Below are 8505 nucleotides of genomic sequence, written 5' to 3'. Positions count from 1 at the left end.
AGCCTTTTTCCAAGTCTCTTAATTCTAATATCTTCTCTCTGGTAATTATTTCTGATATATCTCATTTATATCTTTTTGTATATATTTGTTTGCATGTTATTTCCCCCATAGATTGTGAGCTCCTTAAAAGCAAGGACTGTCCTTTGCCTCTTTTTTAATACCTGGTGCTTAGTGAAATACCCAGCAAATAGTAAACATTTAATAAATGTTTATTGACTGATTCATGAGCAGAGGCAGTACTTGCACTGACAAATGATATCATAGCTCATTTGATCTATAAACACACACAGACAGGTATGCATTTCTTTGTGTTTTCCTTTTGCTTTTCAAACTGTGTGGACACAAAGTTATAGAATGCCACAGAATTAAAATGGTGGGTCACCTAGAGGACAATGGAGATGCACATGATGGGAGAGAATAGACTGTGATACAGCACCAATGAAGAATTACAGGAGAGAGAGATGGAATAAGAGATGTCACCCAAGAATTATGGCCAGAAAAGATGAACTGCTCATGCAGTAAGAGCTAAGGTGAACCGATGGATAGCCTAAGCTCTCTGTTGAAATCTGGGCAATGGCAAGAAATCTAGAAGAAAAACAATTTTGTGTGCACTACGCAGTAAATAAACAATGTTGGCATTTGTAGGTCGCTTGTAAATGGAAAACGATATTGCACAAGTCTTTCCAGACTTCTAGGTCCACAGACAGACTATAGAGAATGAATATATGTACTCTTCTTTCCCCAGGAAGTAATTCCTAGGGGAAGCAATAGCAGAATAGTGGGAACAGTGGAAGAGAAGATTAATCTCCAAAACTGTAAGACGAATTCTCAATTTTACCGTACTTCTCCCCACCTCACCCCTACCCATTACTGACACAGATTGTCACTACCTAGATCTATATTTCAAGCCCTAATAAGTCTCCCAAACTGCACTCCCCTATCACTAACCTATTGAATATTTCCAACTAGATGTTCAAACCCTGCATGGCCAAAACAGAATTTACAACCTTTCCTTCAAAATCTATCCTTCTTTTCTTACTTCCCTATTTCTGTCAGTGCCTTCACAATCTTTCCAATTACCCAGTTTTCAGTTTCAGAGTCATCTTCACTCTCCCTCAACTGTACCCACAATATCCAATTTGTTGTCAAATCTTTGAGAAACCATCTCCCTACCTTTCTTACATCCATTCCCTTCTTTACATTCACATGGCTAATAGCCAGTTTAGGTCCTTACAACCGTGACTGAACTTTGCAGTAGCCGCTTAATCGATCTCCTTGCTACCAGTATCTTCCCTCTTGAATCATCCTCCACAACGATGCCAAAGTAAATTCCTAAGGTACAAGTCTGACCATGTTCCTCCCCGATCAAAAAGTTCCATTGATTCCCTATTGCTTCTAAGGTCAAAGATGAACTCTTCAGTTATACCTTTAAAGTCTTTTTTCAATCTGGCTCTGGCCTACTTTTCTGGACATAGCACAAATTACTTCCCTTCATGTTGTCAAACTGGTTGACTTGATGTCCTCCATACATAATATCCTACCTCTTGCATCTATGCATGCTCTGCATAGGCTGTTCCCCATATATGGAATGCATTCCCCCCACCATCTCTGCCTCTTTAAATCCCTAACTCCTTCAGTTTTATTACAGATTATTACAGATGAGACTACAATCTTATCTATGAGACCTTCAACCCCCCCAGCTGCTGGTGTCTCTCTTGCCAAAATTTCCTAGTATTTACTTTATCTGTATTTTATATTTACTTACATATATATTTACTATCCATGTTGTGTCTCTTGAGGATATGTAAACTCAAGGGCAGAAACTGATTCATTTTTGTTTTTGTATCCTTAACTTCCAGTTGCAAGGTTCTTAATTTGGGGTCCTTGGGTTTATAAACAGATTCAAAGGAGTCCATGAACTTAGGTGGAAAAAAATTATATGTATATGTATAGATATATATTCACATATATATATATATATACACACAAATTTATGCTCACAAATATGTATATATCCTTATTTCTGCATAATTGGTTTTCTATATATTTTAAAATTTTATACTTTTAAAATTTTACTTTGAAAAGGGGTTTATAGGCTTTATTAGACTTCTACCATGATACAAAAAAATGGGTTCTCTCCTAAAAGCTTTGTTGATTGATTGATTGAAAATAGACATGTCCTAGTTATCAGAGATTCAGTGTAGGTAGCCTTCATTTAGCGACTTCTTTGTCCAAACGAGATGGTGGCCAAGTCTGAGCTCAGATAGCTATAATAATACCAAACTCAATGGCCATGACACTCACTTAAGAAAATAGTTCAGTCTAGCATTTACCAAACAGAGCATTTACCTTTTTCAGAGGTCTGTGAGCAACCTTCCTTCTCATTTCTGTACTTTTTATTTGGGGATGAAGGAAAGGAGAAAAGAAGGAAGGAGGAAGCAGTATTAATTTACAGTCCCCAGAAACCTGATGTCATAGCCTATTCTAGAAATTTTTGAAGTCCTAAGACTAAAAAAGATGGCCTAGAGTCTAAGTCCTAGATCTTTCCTCTAAACCCCACTAACTCTGGATAAAACCTCCAAAAGAAGCATTATGTCACAATAATAGAGCATCACAGCTATCTTCATAGGATATGAAAATAAGAAGTGCAACAAGAGTAGCCAGGTTAAAATATCAGCCTCAGATACTCACTGTATGATCCTGGGCAAATCACTTAACCTCAGCCTATCTCAGTTTACTTATTTGTAAAATGGGGTTCATAATAGTACCTACCTCCTAGGATTTTTGTGAGGATCAAATAAGATAATATTTGTAAGGTGTTTAGAATGGTATCTACTACTTAGTAGGTGTTAGATTATTATGAACATGGTGACTGCATTATGCATCAGTAGTGGAGAATACTAGTCCCCACTGCTCACTCAAGGTCTCTCTCCATCAGTCTTGATGGCCTTCCTTGGTCCTATTTTTCTTCCTTGGAACTACTCTTGCATTATTTAACTCATCCAGACAAGAGGGCTTCTCCCTCAGTTTCCTACCCTGAACTTTACTACCCTGGGACTTTTCAAAAGATAGCCCAGGACTGGCTGCATCAAGTTTTTACTAGAGTTCCTTGTTAGTAGCATTTTCCTAACCAAGATTTCAAAATAACCCAAGGACAGAATGCAGCTGGTCAGGAAGGCTTCCAAATCATGTGGGTTTTTGTTTGTTTTGCTTTATTTTTTTTTAGGTGAGAACCAATGGATGTTAGAATTAGAAACTCTCCAAATGAAGGAGTTAGGTTATAGAAATCAACATGGATGAGAGGATAAAGTTGCCTTGTTCTTTGTTTAATGAAACTTTTCATTTATATGTTGTACTCGGTAAGGGAACAGAAATGTGTGAAGTATTAAAAAGAACTGACATTTACACTGGGCTTTAAAGTTTTCGAAGTATTTCGTATTATCTCATTTGTCCTCAGCGATCCTGTGAGCTCATAGAGCTGTTACTATTCCAATTTTACACTGAGAAACCAGGCTGGGAAAGGCACACTGTTGGTGTTTAATAATTGCTTGATGATAACCCAAGTAACTTACCCAGAGTCACACAGCTATTAAATAACAGACTAAAATTTGAATTCATCTCTTTAAGATTCCCAGTCCAATCCTCTAAAAGCTATAGCCTCTGAAAGGCTACCTATCTCACAGATTTTTTTCGAGGAAATCTCTTTAAAAATCTTTATGTGATACATAAACTTTAGTTTTATTGACATTATTCTGGTTAGCACCATGCCCTAAGCCATTAAGTATTCTTTGGATGAATAAATGAATGATTTCTTTTTTTTAAAGTAGAAAACATAATTTGGAAATGGAAAGAATCTTAGATATCCTCTGGGCTGATAATTTCCTTTTATAAATAAGGAAACCCAGAGAAATTAAATAGCTTGTTCAAGATCACATATCAAGACTGGAACCCTGTGCCTCTGACTCCCATTTCAGGCCTCATTCCATCAAATGGAGGACAAATGTTTCAGAATCTGTCATTGCACATGAAATACAATCTGAAAAATCTCTTCTATAAGTCCTTTTTCTCCTCTGAAACTGCCACCCACATAGTGCAGACCCTAATTACCTCATGCCTGAACTATTGAAATAACCTGCCTATTGCTTTTCCTATGTCAAGTCTCTCCCTGATCCAAATCTGGTCAAATTGGACCAGTTCACAATTCTGCCAACAATGCATTGGTGTACCTATTTTTCCACATCTCCACCAACATTTATCATGTTTCTTTTCAGCCAATATGATATGTATGAGGTAGTTAGAATTGTTTTAATTTTCATTTCTCTAATATTACTCATTTTTAGAGGAATAGAATATATTTGTGAAGGAAGGTGATACCTCTTTAATGGAAATGAATATTTTCCTTATCAGAGGCTTGCTTTCTCTTTTGGAACTGGATTTTTTTGTTTCTGAGAAAGCAAAAGTTTTCCTCAGAAGGCAAGAGGGAACCATGGTCATTTTCTTGCAGAATGGACATATCTGAATAGCCCCTGGAACACTGGTACAGTTCCAAGTTCCAGAGAAGTATTGCTGGTCCTTGTGACAATCAGGATGGTGAACCTGATGTGTTGCAGGGTCCTCAGTGATGGTCAGAAGATTCTCTCTTGTGAAGGGGCAGTAGTGCTCCTTAAATTCCATGTTTTCTTGGCTTTCTGAGTTTCTTATTTGTAGAGCCTTTAGATGAGGGCAAGATTGGCTTGGTTGGTGTCACCCTAGCCCAAGGGGAAAGTGTGAGATGAGTTCTGCCTATTAAGTGATTTTACTCATTTATGACATTTTGTATATGACAATTGATAGCTTTTATTTTTTCTTCTGTCTTTTCATATTCTTTTACCATTAATCAAGTGGGGGTTGGCTCTTATTTTTATAAACTTGGCTCAATTCCTTATGTATCCAAAAAATGAAATATCTATTAGATTAACCTGCTGTAAATATTTTCCCCCAGTTTCCTTCCTAATTCTGACTATATTGGTTTTATTTTATTAAGCCCTTTTAATTTTATGTAGTCAGAATTATACATTTTACCACTTGTGATCATTTGTATCTCTTATTTAGTCATGAACTCTATCCATATTCATTGATTTGACAAGTATTTTTTCTTTGCTCCCCAAATTGTTGATGATCTCATACCTGAAGTCTAAACAATATATCTATTTTGAGCTTATATTGGTATATGATGTGAGATATCACTAATTAGTTTCTAATTTTCCCAGCAAATTTTGTCAAATAGTGAGTTCTTGCCCAAAGACTTAGGATCAATGTCATTCCTTCTGAGATTATTTGCAATTTGTACTGTTTATCTTTTGCTTGTTTGTATATTGTCTCCCTTATTAGACTGAGCTCTAAGAGAGAAGGGGCTTGGTTTGTATGTTTATTTGTTTCCCTTTCATTGTATTCCAAGTGCTTAGTATGGTTCTCAGAAAGATAGTAGGTATTTAATAAATGCTTTTTTACTTGACTTGACTTAACTATGACCTGTTATAGTTCCTAGAATGCATAACTTTGGGGGATTGTGCTATAAGGAAACCTCCCTATATTCTCACTCTTCTCACATTAGAACAGGAGAAAACTGTAAGAGATAAAGGAGGGCATGAAGGATTCTTGAAGGGAAGGAAAATGGTCCCAAATTTCCCAACGAAGATGTTTTTGAGCCTCTTTAGCTCATGCTTAATTCCCAAGTTATAGCAGTGTCTTTGAATGCTAGTGCTCTGATCATGATTGGAAGGAGGGTGTGTTTTTTTCATCTACCAACTTGCCTCAGAAAGCTGAGAATGTTCACAAATTCTTTTTAAAACTCAAAACTTTCCAATCACATATTTAACTGCTTCTGGAGAGGTGATTTCCCTGCCACTGAAGTTCTTTAATGAGACTTCGACGACCATCTGTTGGAGATATTGAAGAGAGAGCTTATTTTCTGGGAAGGGCTTGGACAGGGTGACCTCTGAAGCCTCTAGGTGGCATAGTAGGCAGAGCATTGATCTGGACTCAAAAAGACTCCAGTTCAAATCTGACCTTAGACCCTTGCTGGCTGTGTAATCCTGGGTAATGGAAGCTTTGTCTGACACAATTTCTTTAACTGTCAAATGGGGATAATAATGATACCTAACTCCCATGTTGTTCTGATACTCAAATGAGATCATATTTTTAAATCTCTTTGTAAATCAGTGATTGATAAACAGTAGGTACTTAATAAATGGTTTGATACATCTCTCTTCTTCCCAAAGTTTGTTCTTGAAGAGGATCAATGACATCATGAAGATGATCTTGACTTGCAAGTAAATTGAATTTAAGTGAGGCAGACCTGTGCAGAGTCTTCAGTTTCCCTCTCTTCTCTTGAGTTATCTGAGTCCAGTGGCAAGATATAGCTCAGAACCACAGAAGATGGCCCCAGATACAATGGGAGATCTTGGTCTTTTTAAGCTAAGGTCTTTGCTAGGTCTCATTTTGTCTGAGGCAATGCCCAACCAAAGTATAAGGCTAGGCAAGAAAAAAGACAAAAATGTCTCCTTTAACCTACTAAAAAAAAAAAAGAAAAAGAATCTGGGAGGGGAAGACCCTGAGGGTTTCTGACCAGAACAGAAATAGTTACTATTTGCATGTACTCGGAGTCATCAAAATCCAAACAATAATCAAATGAACTTGGGTTGGGACCTATTGTAGACCAATTAGTGAGAGTCAGAATGATTTGGGTTTAAGGCATGGTCAAGTAGCCCCATTTGAATCCCAATGGGCTTGATATTTTATGATTCTATCTTTCTTTCATTTCCTTAATAACTCATAAATTGATCTTCTATCAATTTATGTCATTTTTTCTTAGACCTTTCTATATTCTCACAGTAATTCATTCTCTGTCTCCAAGGACTCACCACTTTGAAATTCCCAGAAAAGCACTCTTCTTTTTAATTTTATTGACTTTATATCATCACTTTCACTTTTAAATAAATCCCTCCTTTATTTCCTACCCAAAGATTCATCCTTTGCAACAACAGCAACAAAAAAGAAATAAAAGGGAAAAGATAAAATAATTCAGAAAACCAATTAACTCATCATTTTAATGTGACAAGGACAAAAATATTGTAAAGAAAAATAACTTTGAAAAAAGTAACCATGTCTCTAAAGGACCTGTGAGGAGGTATGTTGCTCACTTCCCAATAGAAAGGTAATGGACACAAAATACAGAGATACCCATTTTTGGACATGGCCATTCTTTCTTGTTTTGACCAACAATGCTTATTTCTTACAAGGTATTTTTTTCTCTTTTTTTCTTTTCTTTAATTGGGAATTGAAGAGTGGGAAGGGATTAGTAATAATGATGCTCCCAAAAGAGATCCATTATAATTTTTAAAAAAAATTATGGAAGAGGAAAAAAGACAGAAGGAAGCACAAACAAGCATGACAGCTTTGAAAGTATTGCATAGAATTGATAATATATTTTGTATTTGTTTATTATATTCGTTTTTTAAAAAAAGAGTAAATAAGGAGATACATGGTTTTTGCATTTTGTTGTGTTTATCTATAAGCACTTTCTTGTCTAAATTGACATTCACAAATTTAAAGTTAAAAAAAGATACAGAAGAGTATTCTTTAAAAGTGACTTGCTTTGGCCTCCCATGTTCTTAACCTCTTTAAATCTCTAAAGAGTACAGGTGCACTGAGGTATGTCAGAAATTTAGGTGTAAGGTTAACTCTGTAGGGTTGATCACTCATTCAAGAGGATAGAATCTAGAGTCAAGAAGACCTTGATGCTAATTCAACTCCAGTCCTTTACAAGCTATGTAACCCTGGTCAAATTACTTAACTTTTGCCTTTAAATTCCTTGCAATTTAAAATGAAACAATATATTTCTTAGGGGTGTTGTGTGAATTGAGATAGCAAATGATAAAAAAGAACTTGGCATAGTGACTCACACTATATAACAGGCAATATATACGTGCTTACTTTCCTCCCTCCCACAAAGCCACCAGGGATAAGAAATACCAGGAAAGGATATAAATTTAAAATCTTTCATGTTTCTCAAGGTATTTGGGTCACCTCAAGGCCATAAAGGAATTATTGACTGTTATATGGAGGAGGTAAAGCTGCCTTAACCTACTATGTCCCCCAAAATTCATGTAGTTGGATGGTCACCTCTAAAGAAAATCCTTTTTCTCTATTAGTCAGTTCATTCTAAAAGAACTGATTATGAGGTTGAGTGAAGGAGACAGAAAAATAACTCTGACAAAGGAGTCAACCCCCCCCCCAAAGTTCACATAGTACATTTAGGTAAATGAGTTGGACTGCTTTTTGCTTTTAGCTCCCCTTTTGTGTTGGGAAAGTAATTACTGTATTAGCTCACCCTTGGCCCCCAGCCCTGGGTTATCATGCTGAGCAAATCTTTGGCAGCTTCATCAGTGGATCAAATGTCTATGGTTTTTATTCTAGTCACTAAACGAAGTGGGTTCTGAAAATTTGTTTTTGACATTAAATAAA

This window comes from Macrotis lagotis, chromosome 1 (assembly GCF_037893015.1).
Source record: "Macrotis lagotis isolate mMagLag1 chromosome 1, bilby.v1.9.chrom.fasta, whole genome shotgun sequence".
Taxonomy (NCBI): domain Eukaryota; kingdom Metazoa; phylum Chordata; class Mammalia; order Peramelemorphia; family Peramelidae; genus Macrotis; species Macrotis lagotis.
The sequence above is the reverse complement of the archived record's forward strand: the minus strand, read 5'-3'. Positions refer to the sequence as shown.